The sequence below is a fragment of the Prorops nasuta genome, unplaced genomic scaffold (genome assembly GCF_024137725.1).
Source record: "Prorops nasuta isolate Cenicafe-Biocafe unplaced genomic scaffold, Cenicafe_Pnas_1.2 PNAS00006, whole genome shotgun sequence".
In the NCBI taxonomy this organism is placed as follows: Eukaryota; Metazoa; Arthropoda; class Insecta; order Hymenoptera; family Bethylidae; genus Prorops; species Prorops nasuta.
Window position 1 is genome coordinate 9,304,895 of NW_027116803.1, and position 19,050 is coordinate 9,323,944.

The window sequence follows — 19,050 nt, forward strand, 5'->3', positions numbered from 1 at the left end:
ATGCATCCTCGCTATTGACCTTCGGCAACAGCCGTATCGTTCATTTATATTTCGCGAATTACGGAACTATTCGGTCAGTTGCCATTACGATGGCGTTCATGCTAGTCGTCGTCGATTCTCTGCATAACTTGACGAATCATCAGCTCGAACACATACCGAAGATCGTATTGCTCGAGTACTTTCCAGACAGTATCGCGAGTGTGTGGGAAAGATTACCTCGGCACATTCGCGCGGACTCGGATGTGCAGCAATATCAATATTGTTTGCAACACTACAATCTACCTGATACCACTCACCACGACGGACCACCGAGACGGATAAAAGACTGTTACGTTTGTCAGCAAGAGAAGCAGTTGCTCTAAATGTCTGGATCGTTCTTCAATAAAGTCTTGAAAAAATTGCCATTTGAGCTGCACGTGCCCGGTTACAATTATTGCGGACCCGGCACTCGACTTCGCGAAAGATTGGAGCGCGGCGATCGTGATATAAATCCGCTGGACGAGGCCTGCCTCGATCACGACTTAGCATATTGGCACAACGAGGATCTACCGGAGCGTCATCAGGCCGATAAAGTGCTAGCGAGGAGAGCGCGTGAACGTATTAACGCAAGAGACGCGACCTTGGGTGAACGCGCGGTCGCCGCAGCCGTATGGGCATCGATGAATGCTAAGCGTAAACTTGGCTTGGGATTACATAATAATATTGTTGCGATGAAGAAAGCAGTAGCGGCTAAAAAAAAGAACAACAACAAGAAAAAAATTGGTATTACGAGGAAGAGAAGAATTCGAATGCCGAGGAAACGGGGTGGTATAATACCTATACTTCCACTACTAGGTGCAGTCGGAGCATTGGCAGGTGGAGCATCGGGTATAGCGAGTGCTGTAAACCGTGCAAAAGCTGAGAGAGAACGATTGCGGGAAATGCAACGTCACAATCGCGCGATGGAAGCGTCGCGCGAGAGAGGCCGAGGTCTTTATCTGAAACCGTACAAGCGAGTCGTCGGAGAGGGTATCCGTGGAAAAAAAAAACAAAAAAAAAAACAACAAAAAAACGGTCGAGGAAGAAAATGAATGAGGGAAAATTTCGTCGTCGTCGCGATGCTCTCCCGGATTCAGGTCCTACTAGTAACGTACAATTGACACGCATCTGCCGACGCATACCATACTTCCGTGGAGTCTTTATGCGCACATCTCTGCCGCTAGACGGGCCGCGGTGCAACGAGTGCGCGATCGTGAATCTCGACGATCAATGCGGTCCTGGTACCCACTGGGTAGCCTACGTCAAGCGTAACGACATCGTCCTATACTTTGATTCCTTCGGAAATTTGAAACCGCCGAAAGAATGTGTGCGTTACTTTGGCCCTAACGTTACAATCTACTACAATCATGATCGATATCAATCGTACGATAAAAGCAATTGCGGTCAGTTGTGCGTGAAATTCCTGCGAGAACAGATACTTTGAAACAAAAATGTCTTTCACCGTGACATTATCGGATCGTAAATCAGTATTAAATTCAGATTTCTTCCCCCCCATCAATCTGCAAGACGATCGCTACGAGATCGGTCTCGTGGACATGCAAACGTTCAACTCGATAGCCAATGTGGACGAGACGAATAATAAGTTTTACTACGATAACGATAAGGTACTGACGATACCCAGAGGCTGTTACGAGTTGAGTGCCATAAATGAATTTTTCCAGTCTGAAATTTCTGCGAGACATGAAATTAAAGACAACATTGACAGCGTCATTCTTCTACGAGCGAATAACAATACACTGAAGAGTGAAATATTCTGTAAATATTCGATTGACTTTGGAAAACCGAATAACATTGGCTCGCTACTGGGCTTCTCGTCGAATCGCGTGATCGAGCCGAACGTCCAGGCTGAATCCGACGATACCGTGGACATTGTGAAAACAAATATTCTACGCATCGAGTGCAACATTGCGGGTGGTGCGTACACCAACGGTAGACCACGACACATTATTCACGAGTTCTTTCCCAGCGTACCACCGGGCTATAAAATCTCGGAGGCACCGAAAACCGTCATTTATCTACCGGTCATCGTCAGAGTAATCGACCGTCTCACGTTACGTATCCTCGATCTGGACGATCGTCTCGTAGACTTTGGACGTGAAGAAATTACCATAAGATTACACATTAAGAAATGTTAATTTACAAAAGTAGTAGTAGCGAGGATTATAAAGCGGTGAAACTGGATGAAACGTTCGCTAGTCGTTCGTCCTACGTGGAGTCGAATACACCGGCTCGGAGTGAAAATCGCGACAAGAGGAGCTTCCTGCTAACGAGAAGAAATATCGAATTTTTACAATCATTGGGATTCACCGTGAAGAGATTGGGCGAAGGTAGTACATAGTGGAACAATGGCAGATCCCTTGAACGTCACCGCACCGCTGACCTACGACAATCGCATCACGAAAATGGAGATGCATGCCTACAATCCGTATGCGAACGCCTCGTTGGCGAACAGCGACGAGATTCGCATTCCCATACAGCAGCAAGATTTGATACTCCTGCCGTGCGAGAGTTATCTCTACGTCGAGGGCCAGCTGGTGGAGGGTACGCGTGACGCGAGCGCCACCAACGATGATACAGTTACGCTCGACTGCAATTCCGCGGCTTTCCTCTTCGACGAGATTCGTTATGAATTGAACGGTATCGAGATCGACCGATGCAGAAACGTTGGTATTACCAGCACTCTGAAGAATCTCGTTTCCCTGAGCACCGAGGAGAGCGCCAGTCTACGTCATTCCGGATGGTTCGTCGCTACGGCCAGAGACCGGCTCAAAAAGGAGGCGGCTGTTAAGAATTTCAGCTTTTGCGTGCCCCTGAAAATGCTGCTGGGATTCTGCGAGGATTATCGGCGAGTCGTCGTTAACGCGCGTCACGAGCTCGTTCTCATTCGCGCGCGCGACGATACAAACGCCATTTACTCGGCGGTGAAAATCACCGATTCGTCGATCAAGCTGCTACGAGTGCAATGGAGAATACCCCATGTGACCCTGAACGAAATTACGAAACTCCAATTTCTCGGTATCGTCGAGCAGGACAAGAGTCTGTCACTCGCTTTTCGCGCCTGGGAACTTTACGAGTATCCCCTTCTGCCCAAGTCGCAGCGACACACGTGGTCCGTGAAAGCGTCCACGCAATTGGAGAAGCCGCGATACGTCATTCTAGCGTTCAGAACGAACAAGAAGAGTAATCAGCACGAGGATGTGCTGAGATTTAATCATTGCAAAGTCCTCGATGTCAAACTCTATCTGAATTCCGAATCCTATCCGTACGATCGTCTCGACACTGATTTCACGAAATCCCGCTACTCCGTCCTCTACGACATGTATGTAAAGTTTTTCACCTCCTATTACGCTGGTGAGAAACTCGGGAGACCCATGCTCGACTATACGGACTTTTTGACGTACGGGCCGCTCTTCGTCATCGACTGCTCGCATCAGAACGAGTCCATAAAAACCGGCACGGTCGACGTTAAACTCGAGATCGAGTGTATGGAAATCATTCCGGATAATACTACAGCCTATTGTTTAATCATACACGATAAAATTGTACAATATAATCCTCTTACGAATATTGTTAGAAATGTAAGTTAAAAAAAAAAAAAATAAAATAATATACTTTCTTAAAGTTCTTAATGTTTTATTCCTAAATTCTACATTATGGGAGATTAAACGTAGGGAATAAATAAATATTAATAATTATAAGCATCAATTAATTTTTTATTTTTAATACAAAATATCTATCAAACTTTACACTTAAATTTCACGTTGTGGTATTTTCCTCCTTTATATAACATTATTAAATTATTTGCTGCTGCAGCCTTTTGCAGCTGCTGCAACTGCTCCGTATCCTCCGCCAATTTTGCCATTCTCCCTGGCAAGAATACCCAATCGGCTGTTGGCAGCTTTACAATAATTTTTATGCCATATTTTGTCTTAATTATTTCAACTTCAGATATTTCGTATTCGTCATTTTCCGTTAAGCTATCTAATTTAACGAATTTTTTTGGAATGACACTTCCCAATTCATTGATCTTATTGAAGTTCATTTTTATCTCTATGAAAAAATTAGTCTCATTAGAGTAAAAAAAAAAATCAATTAAATAATGCATTTACTAATCGAATGAAAAAGAAAATCCTTACCTTTTTTTATTTATGTAAGAATCAAGTTTATTTTTAATGCGTTCAAACACACAAACTTATTTTTTCTTAATAGTTCAAGCACGCGTGGTACGACTATGCAGCTCTCGTTTAACAGACTGACTTTTTATATGAACGATATTATCATATATTAAGCGTATGCAATGTTTGGAAGGGGTAATTTTTTTTTTTTTTTTCTTTCTTACTTGCGATGAATTTCCATTGTGATTGACCTATAGGTTTATCACAGTATAACACAATAGGAAAAAATATCTATGGATATCACTATACGGGGATTATTCAGAGGGTATAGTGTATCCTTCTTAATTAAGAAAGAAATAATGGAAGGGGTAATTTTTTTTTTTTTTTTTCTTACTTGCGATAAATTTCCATTGTGATTGACCTGTAGGTTTATCACAGTATAACACAATAGGGAAAAATATCTATAGATATCTCTATATACGGGGGAGGGTATAGTGTATCCTTTAAGAAAGAAAGAATGGACTTCTAATGTAATTTCATATTGAAAACAAACGATAAAGACTCTCTCTCTCTCTCTCGACGGGATTTCTTCAGAGGATTCATTCAGTCCTCGAACCTACAGCAGTACACGTTGAAAGAGCAAAATATTAAAAATGGAAAGTGAAAAGTGTTCTGTGACGATAAATCGTGCAGAAGAGGAGGAAACTGCAGCAGAATCTATGCAGGATTATATTAGGAGAATTAACGATTCTCATGAACGCTATTTTCGAGAATATGAAGCGATGCTTCAGCGAAATATGCATTGTAAGTACTTATTTTATTAATTTTTAAAAGAAGAAAACCCACCCATACATAGAATCATGAAATAATCTTACAACACACATACGAAAAAAAAAAAAAAAATTTTAATTTTTTTTCCTTTTATTTTTTAGCAGCTATTGATTTAGAGAAGGAGGAGGAGGAGGAGGAGGAGGAGGAGGAGGTGATTTTTGTAAGTATACTTGATTTGTAAAGTAGTTATTACAATATTAAAAAAAGTTTTCAAATATGTCCTAGGTGAAAAATAGTAGCACGCAGACGGAACCTATTTTCGCAAAAACAGAGGCTACACAAATGGAACCTGAAATGGATTTAACACCACATTATTGGTGTACTAATTGTGAAAAGTATGGTCACCTAAAAATTAATTGTACACTTCCAGAGTGGTGTTCCATTTGTAAACAATACATTCATCATACTATCGAATGTATGAAAAACTTTTAAAAATTGTAAATAAAACCAATAAATATATTTTTACTTAAATTTGTGTTTCTTCAATACCTTTCCATCCACTTTACAAAATAATATTCTGCGTTCCACTTCTCGGAAACTACTCATAATTATTCCACTACGTGTTATGTTTACAGCAGGTCATCAAGCACTGGCGGTAGTATAAGTTTCTTCAGGGCATAATTTATATCGTCTTCTCTATTCTTCTCATTTTCAAAATCTTTTTTTGATAACCTCAAAATTCTATTTCTCCTTCTCTTTCTCTTTCTCTTTCTCTCCTTCTCTGCGTTCACTGCTTACCGTAAGAGGGGGGAGGCCACTTGTGTACCCTACGAGTTTAAGAGACCAGCTATCTCGCTGCAACGCGATCGTAGATTTTCGTCACGGGGAATACAAGCTACGAGCCTGAGGTATACCTTACTTCTATACGAGGCAAAGTGGGCCATTTGGATTCTAGATGGAAGAACGAATCAAAATGGTACGATTAGCAGCAACGAGAAAAAAAAAAAAAAACAATACGCACAGAGACCAGCTATCTCGCTGCAGATTGTTAGAAAAAAAAAAAAATTTTATCAAAATCTACAAAAAAAAAAATTAAATTTCCCCCTCCACCAGGGGTGTCACGTTCTTAAATTTACCCCTCCACCACGGGTGTCACGTTCTTAAATTTACCCCTCCACCACGGGTGTCACGTTCTTAAATTTACCCCTCCACCACGGGTGTCACGTTCATAAATTTCCCCCTCCACCACGGGTGTCACGTGATTCCCCCACCACCCAGGAGTGGGGGAAATCCCTCCTTCCCCCCCCCCCGCTTAGAAGTGGGGGTTATTCCCCTACTTCCCCTACCCCCGCGGGACCCCGAACCCCCTCGCCACGCGGTCATAGAACCATCCTAGCCTATCTACTCTTGTTCTTTTTCCATTTGCATTTTCCACCACTCTTCTGAAGTTCCCACAGAGGGTAGTTTCAGTTTTCCAGTTGTATTCAATTTAAGTCGTTTTTTTTTTTGGTAAGTATTCCGGAGGCAAGGTAAAAGCATTGGCAAAACTCTTTTTTTCAATATTAATGACATCTACAAAGATATAAACATTAAATTAAATGATTATTAAATATGTATACGGAACTAATTGAACTATAAATCCAATCAATTTTGAAGAATTACCAGAATCTGCAGAAACAGAACCGAAATTCTCTTTTTTTCCTTGAAATTCATTGCATTCTTCACGAATATTTTGAAATTTTTTCTGTGAAACAGGTAAAATGGTTTGAGATTTTGAAGACTGATAGATTTCTCAGTTTGTTCACCAACATTTTTACTAGAATCCTGTTTCCTTGGGCTTGTTATTTCATTTTTTGAATTAGTTTTAGTAGTAGTGGCACTTAGACAATTGTCTTTGTTGGTAACTAAAGAGTTGATTGGTTTTTGTATTAAATCATTCGATACTGTGTTAATCACCTGAGAATCATTTAACACATTTATAGTTGCACTTTTACCAATGTTTTCTGAAATAATGGAACATGAATGAAATGAAATTAGATAAAGCATTGCAATGAATAATTTTTACTAAATTTGTAGAAACCTTTTAGACAGATTATAGCATCTAAATTTTCAGGTGGTACATCTATAAACTTGTTATTAGACTCATTCGTGTTATTGTTCGATTCTAAAGTTATACTTTCTATATTAATTTCATTAATAAGAGCGTTTAATTCATCTTTTTCTACGTTATTTAATTCTATAATTATTTCGTCGTTTGCCACATTTATGTCTCTTTCATCCACAGATTTAACAGACGTATTTTCAGACACTGTATGAGGAACTAGAATAACATTGTGGTTCTTTAAACGTTCAATATTTTTAATTAAAGGCCGCGATCTCATTCTGGTATCTAAATACGTGTATAAAATAAAATATAATAATTATTCAAATATCTTAGAATTTTAAGTTATACTATAAATAGAAAAAAATAATTGTATGTAGTCAATTATAATCGTAAATAGTAAAAATTACTTTGATAAATAGTCAATTAATTGTAAATATTATAATTAGTTTGCTTGATTATTTGTTTAACACCAATAGTTTTTTTAACTTCAAGACAGTACTGAAATAAACTGCTGTTCTCTGTATCTGAATTATGTACACCAGTGGTCTCAGCAGTTTCTTTGAAATTCTCAAGCATAGCTTCAGATAAATTTTTTTCGAGAGTCAGTAGATGCTTTTCCATGTCTTCTAATTCATTAACTGGGTCTGTTCTCCGGACTTCTGTTTCTTTCTTTCTTTTACTTTTCTTTTTATGCAGAACATTATATTCTACTGCTTCTGGATTAAAGGGTACTAAACCAGCTGCTTTAAATCCATTTTGAATAGTTCTCTTTTCGTTGACAAATGAATTTAAGGCTTGTTCAAGTACAGCTGGAAAATGTTCCTTCTTTAGCCTTGAAATGTTATTAGTAGCTTTATACTTAATAACTGCTGCTCGCCATACTTCTTTGAATGGGTGAAAGAACGCAATGTCTAACGGCTGCATGATATGTGTTGCGTTTGGAAACAAAGCAATCACCTCAATTTGTTTTTCTCGACAAAATTTGACTAATGGTATGGTAACGTGAGATGAATGACCATCCAAATATATAATAATTGGAAATTCTACTTCATTTTGCAGTAGCCAAGGATGGAAAACATTTGCTATATATTCATAGAATGTCTCTGTCGTCATCCAGCCATTATCCGAATTGCCAATACTCCAACCAACTGGACAATTTTTTAAAATATTATTTGGTACACTATCTGCATACTTTAGCATTATCATAGGTGGTGCTCTTGTGCCATCAGCGGCATACATAAAGAGTGCTGTTAAACTTTCTTTCTCGCACCCATCTACAATTTTGTAGGCTGATCTGGCTCCTTTCTCGGTCAACATCCTTTTCAGATTTTGGAATAAGTTGAATATTTGTCTCGTCACAGTTGAAAACTCTTGAAGGATTCAATTTATCTAAGCCTTTTGCTTTTAAATATACTCCGATATCAGAAAACCATCCTCTGAGATCTTCTTCAGTTACACAAGCACGTGTCATAGCAAGGTTTTGTGGGGTCCTGATCGTTACTTCAGGATGTCGAGCTCGAAACTTTTCGTACCAGTGACGACCAGGTCTCTCGTGAGTGAATGGTGTTTTAAGTACTCCATTTCCCAGATTACGAATGTAGCTTTGCACACTGTCCAGTAACTCAGTTTTTGTGACTGGATATCCTTTTTCAGCTCGATACAAAATCCAGTGTACAATGTCATTTTCAATTTCAGGTGGCAAAACTGAAGGAGGGCCCGGCTTTGATTTTTATTTTTTTTATTTTTTACAGCTCTATGGATAGACGTAGGTGGAACGCTATATTTGTCTGCAGCTTTTCTTATAGACATGCCAGAGTTGACTGCATTTATAACTCTCTGTAGATCCAGTGCTGAATACAGTTTTCTTACCTTTTCTTTCCTCTTTTTAACTTGCACTGCCTTTTTCACAACAACTTTCTTGTGCTTTGCACTTTTTTTCTTAGCGTCCTAGGCCATTTTGTTCTTAAATTCTTTTTTTGCCTTTCGTTTCGCTGCCATTTTTTAAAACTGTGATAAGCTAGTACTTATCTATAAAAAATAAGAAAGAAAATTCATAGGGATTGATCAATTTTACCCATGTTTGCTTAATTAGTAGGTTAGATTTTTCTTTGTTCTAACCCTTTATTTATACATACATATTAATACTTACCTATAGGTTAAAAAATATAAACAAGAAAACGTATGTTTAGAGACGTTTAAGTCTTATCAAAATTAATTTGAAATTGTTCAAAATTAGGTTTTAAAGCTGCTCTCCAAAAACGTTTCATAAAACGGTACTTATATGAAAGAAAAGAAGGTCCGAGTATGTGAAACACCGATTTGGACTGTTCCATAATTCCGGACTATTGCAATTTTTAGGTACTAGTTTTGAAACACCGATATATTTGATAAAAAAATCTAATTTTACAGAAAAAATAATAGGTAATTTTATTCTATGAGCCAAAAACCATATATAAAGTATGTAATTATTAAATAACAGTGAAATTGAAATATATATCAATCAACAAATCATTTTGTAGAAATTCAGCTCCTATGGTACAAAATAGCATCAACTTCAGTCAATCTCGCGGCATATAAAATTGTATGTTTTTTATTAATTCTAATTGCTGCGCATCTATATATATCTTTGTGTATTTTAAACGTAAATATCTAAACTATTTAATAAAATTTTTATAAACCTAAAACGACCTATTATAATAGATTTTTTTTTATATATTTTAAACTGTTCCAAAACGGGGTAAAAATTTTAAAAGTGTTCCATAATGGTTACATTTACCTTAACGCTCATGCGATGAAGACATTTTGTTGGAGCAAGAGCGTTAATTTAAATTAACAAAATATAACGCTCATGCGATGAAGGCTTTATGTTGGAGCAGGAGCGTTAACATAATTTAAGCAAATATAACGCTCATGCGATGAAGAAATTTTGTTGGAACAAGAGCGTTAATTTAAATTAACAAAATATAATGCTCATGCGATGAAGGCTTTATGTTGGAGTAGGAGCGTTAACATAATTTAAGCAAATATAACGCTCATGTGATGAAGCCATTATTAGAGTAGTAGTGTATTAACACTAAACTTACCGTGGATTATTTATACACGTTTGTTTATATCTAATATTGTCATTTGACCGCCAAATGGTAGCTTTAGTGTTAATGTGCATTACACCCGTTGAATGTTATAACAGGAGCGATTATATAAACCAATAATATGTAATGTTCATATACAGGGTGTTTCTCTAACGGCTGAATATAGGATTGTGTTATTTGACTATATATATATAGCATTGAAACACTTACTATAAATTAACATAATTAATAAAAGCGTAGATAGTCAATTTTTAATGGTTATTGTAATTTAATTGCTTCTATTATTCATTAAAAATATCATTTTACTTAATTAATCTTGGTGACTACGTTTAATACTTAAAATAAACGGAAACCCTAGTGGAAATTTAAAATATGCCCTGGCTTGGCACTACCTAGATATTACGAGAATCTATCTCGGCCCTGTCTAGGAAAGTTGCATAGGGCCTAGCTAGTCGTGTAATGCTTTTTACATCTAGTCCCTGGCCTGTAAAACTAGACCGATACTATAGCTACTTAATTTATACAGATACGATGCAGTTTTATTATCTGGGACCCTAAGATAGGAATCGAGGAAGGAACTAGCTACACGAGAGAAAATGTTTTGCGTCAATGAATAATTTTCATTTTCAATAATGAAAACAATTTTATTGATATAATGAATTACTTTTTACATCAATAAAATATATTTTATTATTGAAAATGAAAATTATTCCCGACACAGAACATTTTTTTCAATGTAGTGTTATCTTTTTTAGTGTTCTCACATATGAATAAAACAGTCAATATAAATTTCTCTACATAATTATTATAGTACCAAAGGATTATAGTACAAATTTATAAGAAAAAATTTATGAATATATAATGTTTGCGCTACAAATTTTTAAAGATAAAATAGAAATGTTATACTTAAAAAAAATTGCAGAATAATAAAGAAATCCTTAGAAAATTATGATTAAGAAATAAGATTTAAATTTTATAGGTCATGTTTTTCGTTTGCAACACTGGAATTTCTTAGGTTACGTTTATGTCGAAAACCATCCCAATCTTTCGAATTAGTCAAAACTTTTCCCAAAGAGCAATAAAAATCCTTTTCATTGTACGTTTTTAAAGCATCTTGAAGCACTTCTAAAATACAATCAAAATAATTGCGATTAGTTACTTCCCACTTAATAGCTACTTAATAAATTATATTTAGAATTATTGTATTAAAAATAAAACTTACTTTGTAAACTACTGCAGTAAGACAAGTCTTTGAATAAAAATTTATTTCCAACCTTTTTAGTTGCAGTAAATAATAGTGCTACTTCCCTACACAAATGTTTTTTTAGTACGTAAGTAATGTTTTTTGTAAATGTCGTATCCACTCGAATAAGATAGTGCATAGAGTTTTCCTGCAAAAAGTAAAATAATTAGTTTCATATTTTATAAACTTCCTTCTTATGTATTACTTACAAAATCCTTTCTCATATTTTTATCCTTAGTTAACTCCTGATCGAATATTAGCAGCTCTTCGACATTTGTAAACGGGAAATTATATTCAGTAATTTTATTATTGTATTGTACACACGCATTATTACTCTCTTTCTCTTTATGTAACATGAAACTTTGAAGCATACATTTCAGCTCCTCAAATGTCATGCTTAATTCCTTTAATTCTATAGATATAGTATCATTATAGAAGATTTTATGTCATCTAAAAGAGTACATTATTAAACAAGCCAAATAAAGATTAGATTATTATATTATCTAAAGTAAACACGAAGTACCAGATACACACATACTATGCTATGTAGCAAGTATTTTACGTTTAATACTCAGAAGATTATTCGCAAAAATCAATATTTAAATTTATTACCAGTTGCACTTTTTACAAAATCATTCTGTTGATCCGCTTGCATTATCTTATGTTGAGAAAGAGAATCAGTATCTATATAAAACGAATATTGCATTATAAAATAAAATTTTAAAAAGCATACACAGCACTTATTATAATTACATAATTAAAAAGGAAATCAATCTATATATTACATGTAATATATTATTTTGTAAGTATAACAAAGAAAATCTATTACTTCTAAAAGAACTCGCTGCTAAATCTTCATTTTTATTTTTTTTTGTCCTAATTTCTTCATTCGTTTTGAAACAACTGTCTGCTTTTGCTTTATTACATCTGTCGAAGTCACAGTATCATCTGATAATATTGCATCGCTCGACATGTTAACTGAAAGTAAAATTAAAAAACGTTAGATTATGTAATTTAACATTATAGAGACAATCTACTCCATTATCTATAACCTACCTGATGACCTATTAGAGCTATCACTGCACATCTTATTTATGGGAGAAATATTTTTTAACATTTCTACATGATTCTTTATGTCATTTTTCTTTGTCTCTGTAAACATTTTAGTAAATTTTTTTGCTTTATCAGAACTATCTTGCCCATCAGTTGTGTAAGCATAATCATGCATCTGAGAGCGTAAATTGTCTAACCGTTTTAATGCTTCAGCATATGTTTCTAGAAATACAAATTAATATATGTCTAAAGTAAAATATGGAGAGTGCTTAGTGTTTAAGAGTAGGCTGACTCAAATTTAAATATGTATAACATACTACAACTAATTTTATTGATGAAAAGGGTGGTGTAGGCACTTTGATACTTCTTCATCATCAAAAGTAGACATAAAATATTGTACGTCAAAGTGTTGAGCCGTTGAGCCTATGTACTCTTATATTAGTTTACATTATATTATTTATACGATTATGTAATTATATTAAATTAATTTAACTTACTCGCATGCCCTTTTAAAATTTCTTCATATTCTGGCCAAGTTAATTTTGGGTCTTTTAATTTTTTTATTAAACAGTGTAATTCATGAATATTTTCTTTGTTGTATGGAGGAGGTAGAAACTTAGTTACTAGACATCCTTTAATAGTGTCATAATAAATCCATGTATTTGGAACACAATCATTCGTATGGTCATCAATAAATTGGATAATTTGGTATGGATATACATCACACGTAGATCTAAAATCATTAAATTAATGAAAGATATGGTACTTAATAAAAATAAAGATAAATATAAAATAAAGTAATACAATTGGAGACATGTGAATTTCTACACAGTATAAAGATTTTTATTTGCAGCGTACTAAATTCTTAATAAACAATGATGTCAGATAAGACATCTAAAGATAGTTATCATGGTTACATTTTTTCAAAAGGATTGTTTTAAGCACAGGCTAACTCTTTTTATCACTATTAAAAAATAAGCAAACGATTCTTAAAATAGGGTTATCCATATAAAGCTCTGACTATAAATACAATCTTAAAAGATGCCTTATGCAACATCATTGTTTAATGGATTATTAGAATTTCCTATTCAATATGCCAATATGAAATATATTAGACTAATGCTACATTAAAATAAATTCCATAAAAGTACGATAATAAGACAAAAAACCATAATCCATACCTGTTTGTTTTTATAGACATTTTAACTAGCTTTAATGATTAAACTTTTGTGATAGATAGTAAACTTGGTTAAAAATATGAAGATTTGTTTCTCCAAATGCAATTTTACAATGTAAAACAGAAAATCTTTTTATTTAACTCCTGGATCCTTACTGCTTTATTTATTGCACAACACTACTCCTTCCTCGCCTCTCCCCTCTTTGCATGAACGAGTCACTTAGAACGGCCTGTCCCCTCCAAAGACACTTTGGCTTTACACGCCAAATTCAATTTAACAAGATAGATTCTTCTGATTATTTTATGAAGAATATTGCAAATAACTTAAAAAAGTAAATATTCTGAATATAATTATAAATGGTTTGGTTTAAATTCAGGGTTTTCAGATTGATTAAACACTCTAATGTCGTCCTTCTACAATAGTAATAGTCGTAACTACTTTCGTCGTACTTTGTACTTTTTTCCTCTTGTTTCGGTAGGTTCGGGAAGAGTCGGAAATGATCTCTCATTGGTCCATCTGTACTTTGTTTTTATACTTTGAATTTCGTATTATGTACATATTATTCTCCATATATGCAATATGTATGCATGTACTGATATCAATGGGTACTTCAGTACATATTATTACGAAAATAACATAATAAATGTACAAATATCCAACATTCACCTTCATATGTGTTATAGATAAAATTGACCGGATAATTAATGGTCAATCATAGAAATATGATAATAAATTAGATATACTTTACTTGTAAAAGTAATATTTTTGCTTATAAAAAATATGCATTTTATTAATTTTTTATTCGTGTAAAAGTCCAATTGCATATATTTTATTATTAAGGTGCAGAAGCACGGCTTTGTTTTTTATATAGTTTATTGGAACTGCTTGTAAATCAGTCGAAGGCTCTCTATAAAGCTCCCACATTTGTACGTTATTGGAATCTAAAGGATACTTATATATAGATTTTTTTATTTTCCATATATTTCCTATTATAATCATGTTTATTCTATTTTAATTTATAGATCTTATTAATAATATTGTTTTATTATGCAGAATTACAATATTATTTGATTTTTTAACCGATATGGAAAATTGTTTATAAATGATAGTGACAATTTGATTTTCTCTATTTCTTTTTGTAACTTTGACATTTGATGGAATAATGGGCTTTTTATTTTTAGTACAACTCTTATCATGTAGACGACGACATACTTGAGCCAATGGTTTATTTGCAGTACGAAGTAACTTTTTTAACTGACCCAAATAATTTTCAAAAGAAAAAGCTGTTATATCAGATACTGGGCAGTTCATATTTCTTATATCATCCGCAAGATGTGTAAGACTATGAACATTAATGGAAACTGAATTTTTTCCATAATAATATGGCATTAATTTGCAAAATGATGTTAGAAATTTTTTGGCATAACTATTATATTTGATGCACAACCTCTTGGATGACAAAATTCTGCAGGAAAAATGCAACAGAAGAAAATGTTCATATAACTTTTTCTTTAAAATATTTTTCAGTATTATAGGGCCAATGTATAGTAAAAAGAAACGATATTCAGTTGCTTTCCAATACATAATGTGGGCAGTTGATCGTGGTTTCCTTTTAATTTCACTAGGAACTTGATTTTTTATTAATTCCATTTTCTCTGCAATGCATTGTCTGCTTCTTACACCGAGTCTTATTTTTAATTTTCCAAAAAGCCACTTCTCCATTAATGCTTTCATAACTCCTAAGCAGCATAAGTGCATAAAATCCAAAACAAAGGTAGTAATCATGTTTGTAGGAAGTGTTATGCGAAGCAGTGGACTTATATAATTATGATGTTCTTTTTGCAATTGGTTCCGAAAAGATTCATCTGTTTTTTCTGAACTATCTACGCAAGGATAAGTCATAACTCTATCTATTCGAGTTCCTTGGATGGTACATCTTTCGCAAGCTGCATATTCTCCATAACCTTTCGTACACTTTATAAAGGATCTTGCAGGCACATCACAAATAAATGCTTTTATAGAAATATAATATCTTATGCCATTGATGAGTATTCCTTCATTTTGTAAATAGTTTATTTCATTTATAAAACTGTCCAAATACTCATCAATATTTTTTGGTTTTGCTGTACCAGAAAATATTGCTACAGGAAATGGACTATATGTCTGGCTCAAAAATTACTTTGGTTAAAATGGGCCAAAATTGTTTAGGGCTAGATCTATATAATTTTACTCCATCTATGTTTATTTGCAGCTGTATATTGTTGTTCTGGTGTAGCTGTGTACTTAAACACAAGTTTAAACCAGCTGCGATCCCAAAATAAACCAATTCTCCATTTTCCCCCTTACTACTTTCCATCTCTATAATATTATAATTATAAGATGTAGTAGAGAAAAAGGTTTTTGAAGATTTTGGCAAGTCAGGTAAAACCAGTGATAATATAGATAATAATTTGTCTAAATGAGCCTGCGGAATGCTGCAATCTATAGCCCAATCTCTTAGGTTGTTTATAACTTGCTTTTGTTCTTTCTTTTCAGAAGTTTCAGTATCACTATTTACAAGACAATTTTCTATAACTTCAAAGTCTTGGATATTATAAATTCCTGAACTAGTGGGATTAGCTGTTACTTCTTCGTTACTAAAGCTATTAGTCTGCAGTGCCATATCAGAACTATCATGTTCAACAACTGTAACAGGACTTTCATTGGCCACATCTGATTCCACTACTGTATTAAAAGCAATTATTACTTTTATTATTAATTTTTTGTTTAAATTAAAATTTTTATTACCTTCATTATCTGGTATTCTTGATTGCCTCAATTTTTGGAGAGCCCTAAATTTTCGTACTCTCATCCTGTTTTTCTTTAATTTTAATGATGTTCTATCCATCTTTGTTGATATATAAATTTATCTATGAACTATTCATAAAGGTTTCAAATTTCTAGTATACACTGTGCACTGTAATCTTCACACCTTAACACAAAAAAATAAAGTTAATCACTTATAATGATCACTCAATCACATTAACAATTTCCTTTAAATCACTTTTTTAACAGTTTCGACGCATAACCTATTAGATGACTATATTAAACGGATAACCAAATTTAAAACGATCTAGGTCAATCCAGATGTGATCAAGATTTAACCTAACTAGTAAAATCCGTGATTTTCGATATCGATAAAACTAGTTATTAGTTTATTTGGGCCGAGATAGGTTTTCCTGTATTGCTGTAGGTACAAATTTTGGCAACGTGGCGCTAATTACAATGGATACAACCACGTATAAACTTCATAATGCCTTACGAGGGCCTAGATGTATTTCTCTATCAGGAGTTATCTATGTTGAAATTATGCAGTTTTGAGGAAGGCATTTCTAGTCAGTTTTGCCCTGCTTTACCCTAGCTAGCGCCTGTATGGTATATAGGCATTACTAGAAGAATTTCTACTAGAGAAACAGTAATTTGACTATAGTAAAAAATACAATAGTTAAATAACATGATATCTCCTATGTTCCGCTGTTAGGAAAACACCCTGTATTACAGATATAATTCTACTTTTTAATTTAAAAATAATTTTCTATATCGTACTGTGCAAAGTTATCAGGCGAAATGAAATTTTCGATGCTCATAAATTATGTTTATCATCTGCAGAAATAAAATTTTAATTACGAATTAGCTTTGCAAATTACCGTAGAGAAAATAACGTTAATGAATCGTGTTTCAATTTTTGTTCGTACAAGAAAATAGCTAGTCTCCAATTTTACTCGTCGGAATTAATGTAATATAAATGAACAAAAATTGAAGCATTAGTGCAATATAATATACCTACTAATTCTAAATTACGTAAATAATAATTAGTATGTAATAATTCGTTTAAAAAGTTTTTGTTTATTCTGTTATACACGGAGAGTATTATTAAAATGTTATAAAGATAATTTATCCTTAATAATAAATAAGCGAATTTATCCTTCATCTTCTCGAAACAATCACAGTATCTTCTTAAACTATTCTTAGATAATATTAATTAAAATAAATTGTGATTAATCCAATAAATATTCGCTATTTATAGTCAAATATTTACTTCGTGCCAAACTAATCCTTTATTTGCTTAATTTTAATTTTTCTTAATAATATTAATTAATATTTCTCTCAGTGTATCGGTAAAGTTACTCTTGTTATCTTTGCATTTTCTTACTATGTATTAACTTCGCATATAAAATGTAAATATATTTATATAGTTATGTGCCTATTGTTATCTAGAATTTATCAATTTCAATTCCAGAGAGCCAATGATAATGAAATTGACGAAGATATTTTCAATTAAACTTGGAAAATCGGAAAGCCTGAGGTACGATATTCACATAGCGTAACACAAATAAATTATTGTTCGTTTTTTAATGTTAAGCAATCGGAGAAAGCCATATAAATTCAATATAGTAATTCAAAGCATTAATTAAAAAATGTTGGTTATCTTAATACAATATATATAAAAGTAGCACTGATGTATCTTATTGTGCTAACTTTTATACCAGTTAGTCTGAAAAAATAAATTTATCGAATTCTACTTGACTGAAATATATTTATCTGGATTTTTCTTATTGCTCCACAAATACAAATTACATTAATTGAAAATTAATATAATATATTTTTCAGAATAATTTTTTCACGGTCCTACGAATATTAGTCAAATGGATTATGAAAATATTATATTATCTTGTGTCACCTAACATTCATGATATTTAACAAATAGAGAGATAAATACAGTTTAAACTATGAAATTATTATATCATAGGTATTTATTCTTTTTTAATAAATTCTAATTACTTTGCATAAAATAATTTTTTAATAAAAGTGTGTTTTTACAGCTATTTTAATTATAACTGCAGTCATATGAAGATTAATAATTACTTGATTATTCCAAAAAATGTATTTAAGTGGAATATAAAAATTTGCAAATTTATCAATAATAATACTAAGAAAAAAAAATAATTGAAAAGAGGTAACTAATTTATTAATGTAAACTCAGGATATAGAATAATCGAAAAGTAATAATAAAGCATTGTTTCAGAAGTCACATTGAATAAATCTATAAGATTTGATAATTAAATTCATTATGCCGTTAATTTCATGTTTCTTCCAACAAATTTCATTATTTGAAGCACCACTATATATTGAAAATATTACTGAAAATAAAAATGAATTTGAGGAAGAAAGAAATTATGTAAAGGTAACGAGATAAATACTTTTTCACTGAAAAAAATTAATACGTAAAATTAGAAAACACAATAACCATTTAATATTTCAGACGTAAAATTTTCCGAAACAAAATTATACTATTACTCCTAATTAGTATGACGATACATATGAATGTTTTTCTTCTTACGCCAAGTTACCTCTTACGCATCAATGAGAGTGAGGAGAATGTCAAAGAATTATGCCTGCTAGCATAAAGTCAGAATTT

At 33.1% G+C, this 19,050-nt stretch overlaps 1 protein-coding gene and 1 pseudogene across 1 annotated transcript in view; one reads left to right on the plus strand and one right to left on the minus strand.

Annotated features, from left to right (window-relative positions):
* The window catches only part of mbt (serine/threonine-protein kinase PAK mbt), an 87,950-nt gene extending 69,625 nt beyond the window's left edge, over positions 1-18,325 (plus strand). The window contains exons 8-9 of the transcript XR_010822704.1: positions 17,872-17,937; positions 18,243-18,325. The gene's annotated coding sequence lies outside the window, so the exon portion shown is untranslated. The remainder of the gene's footprint in view (positions 1-17,871; positions 17,938-18,242) is intronic.
* LOC136774669 (tigger transposable element-derived protein 6-like) lies at positions 7,453-8,838 on the minus strand (annotated as a pseudogene).
* Positions 18,326-19,050: the final 725 nt, after the last annotated feature.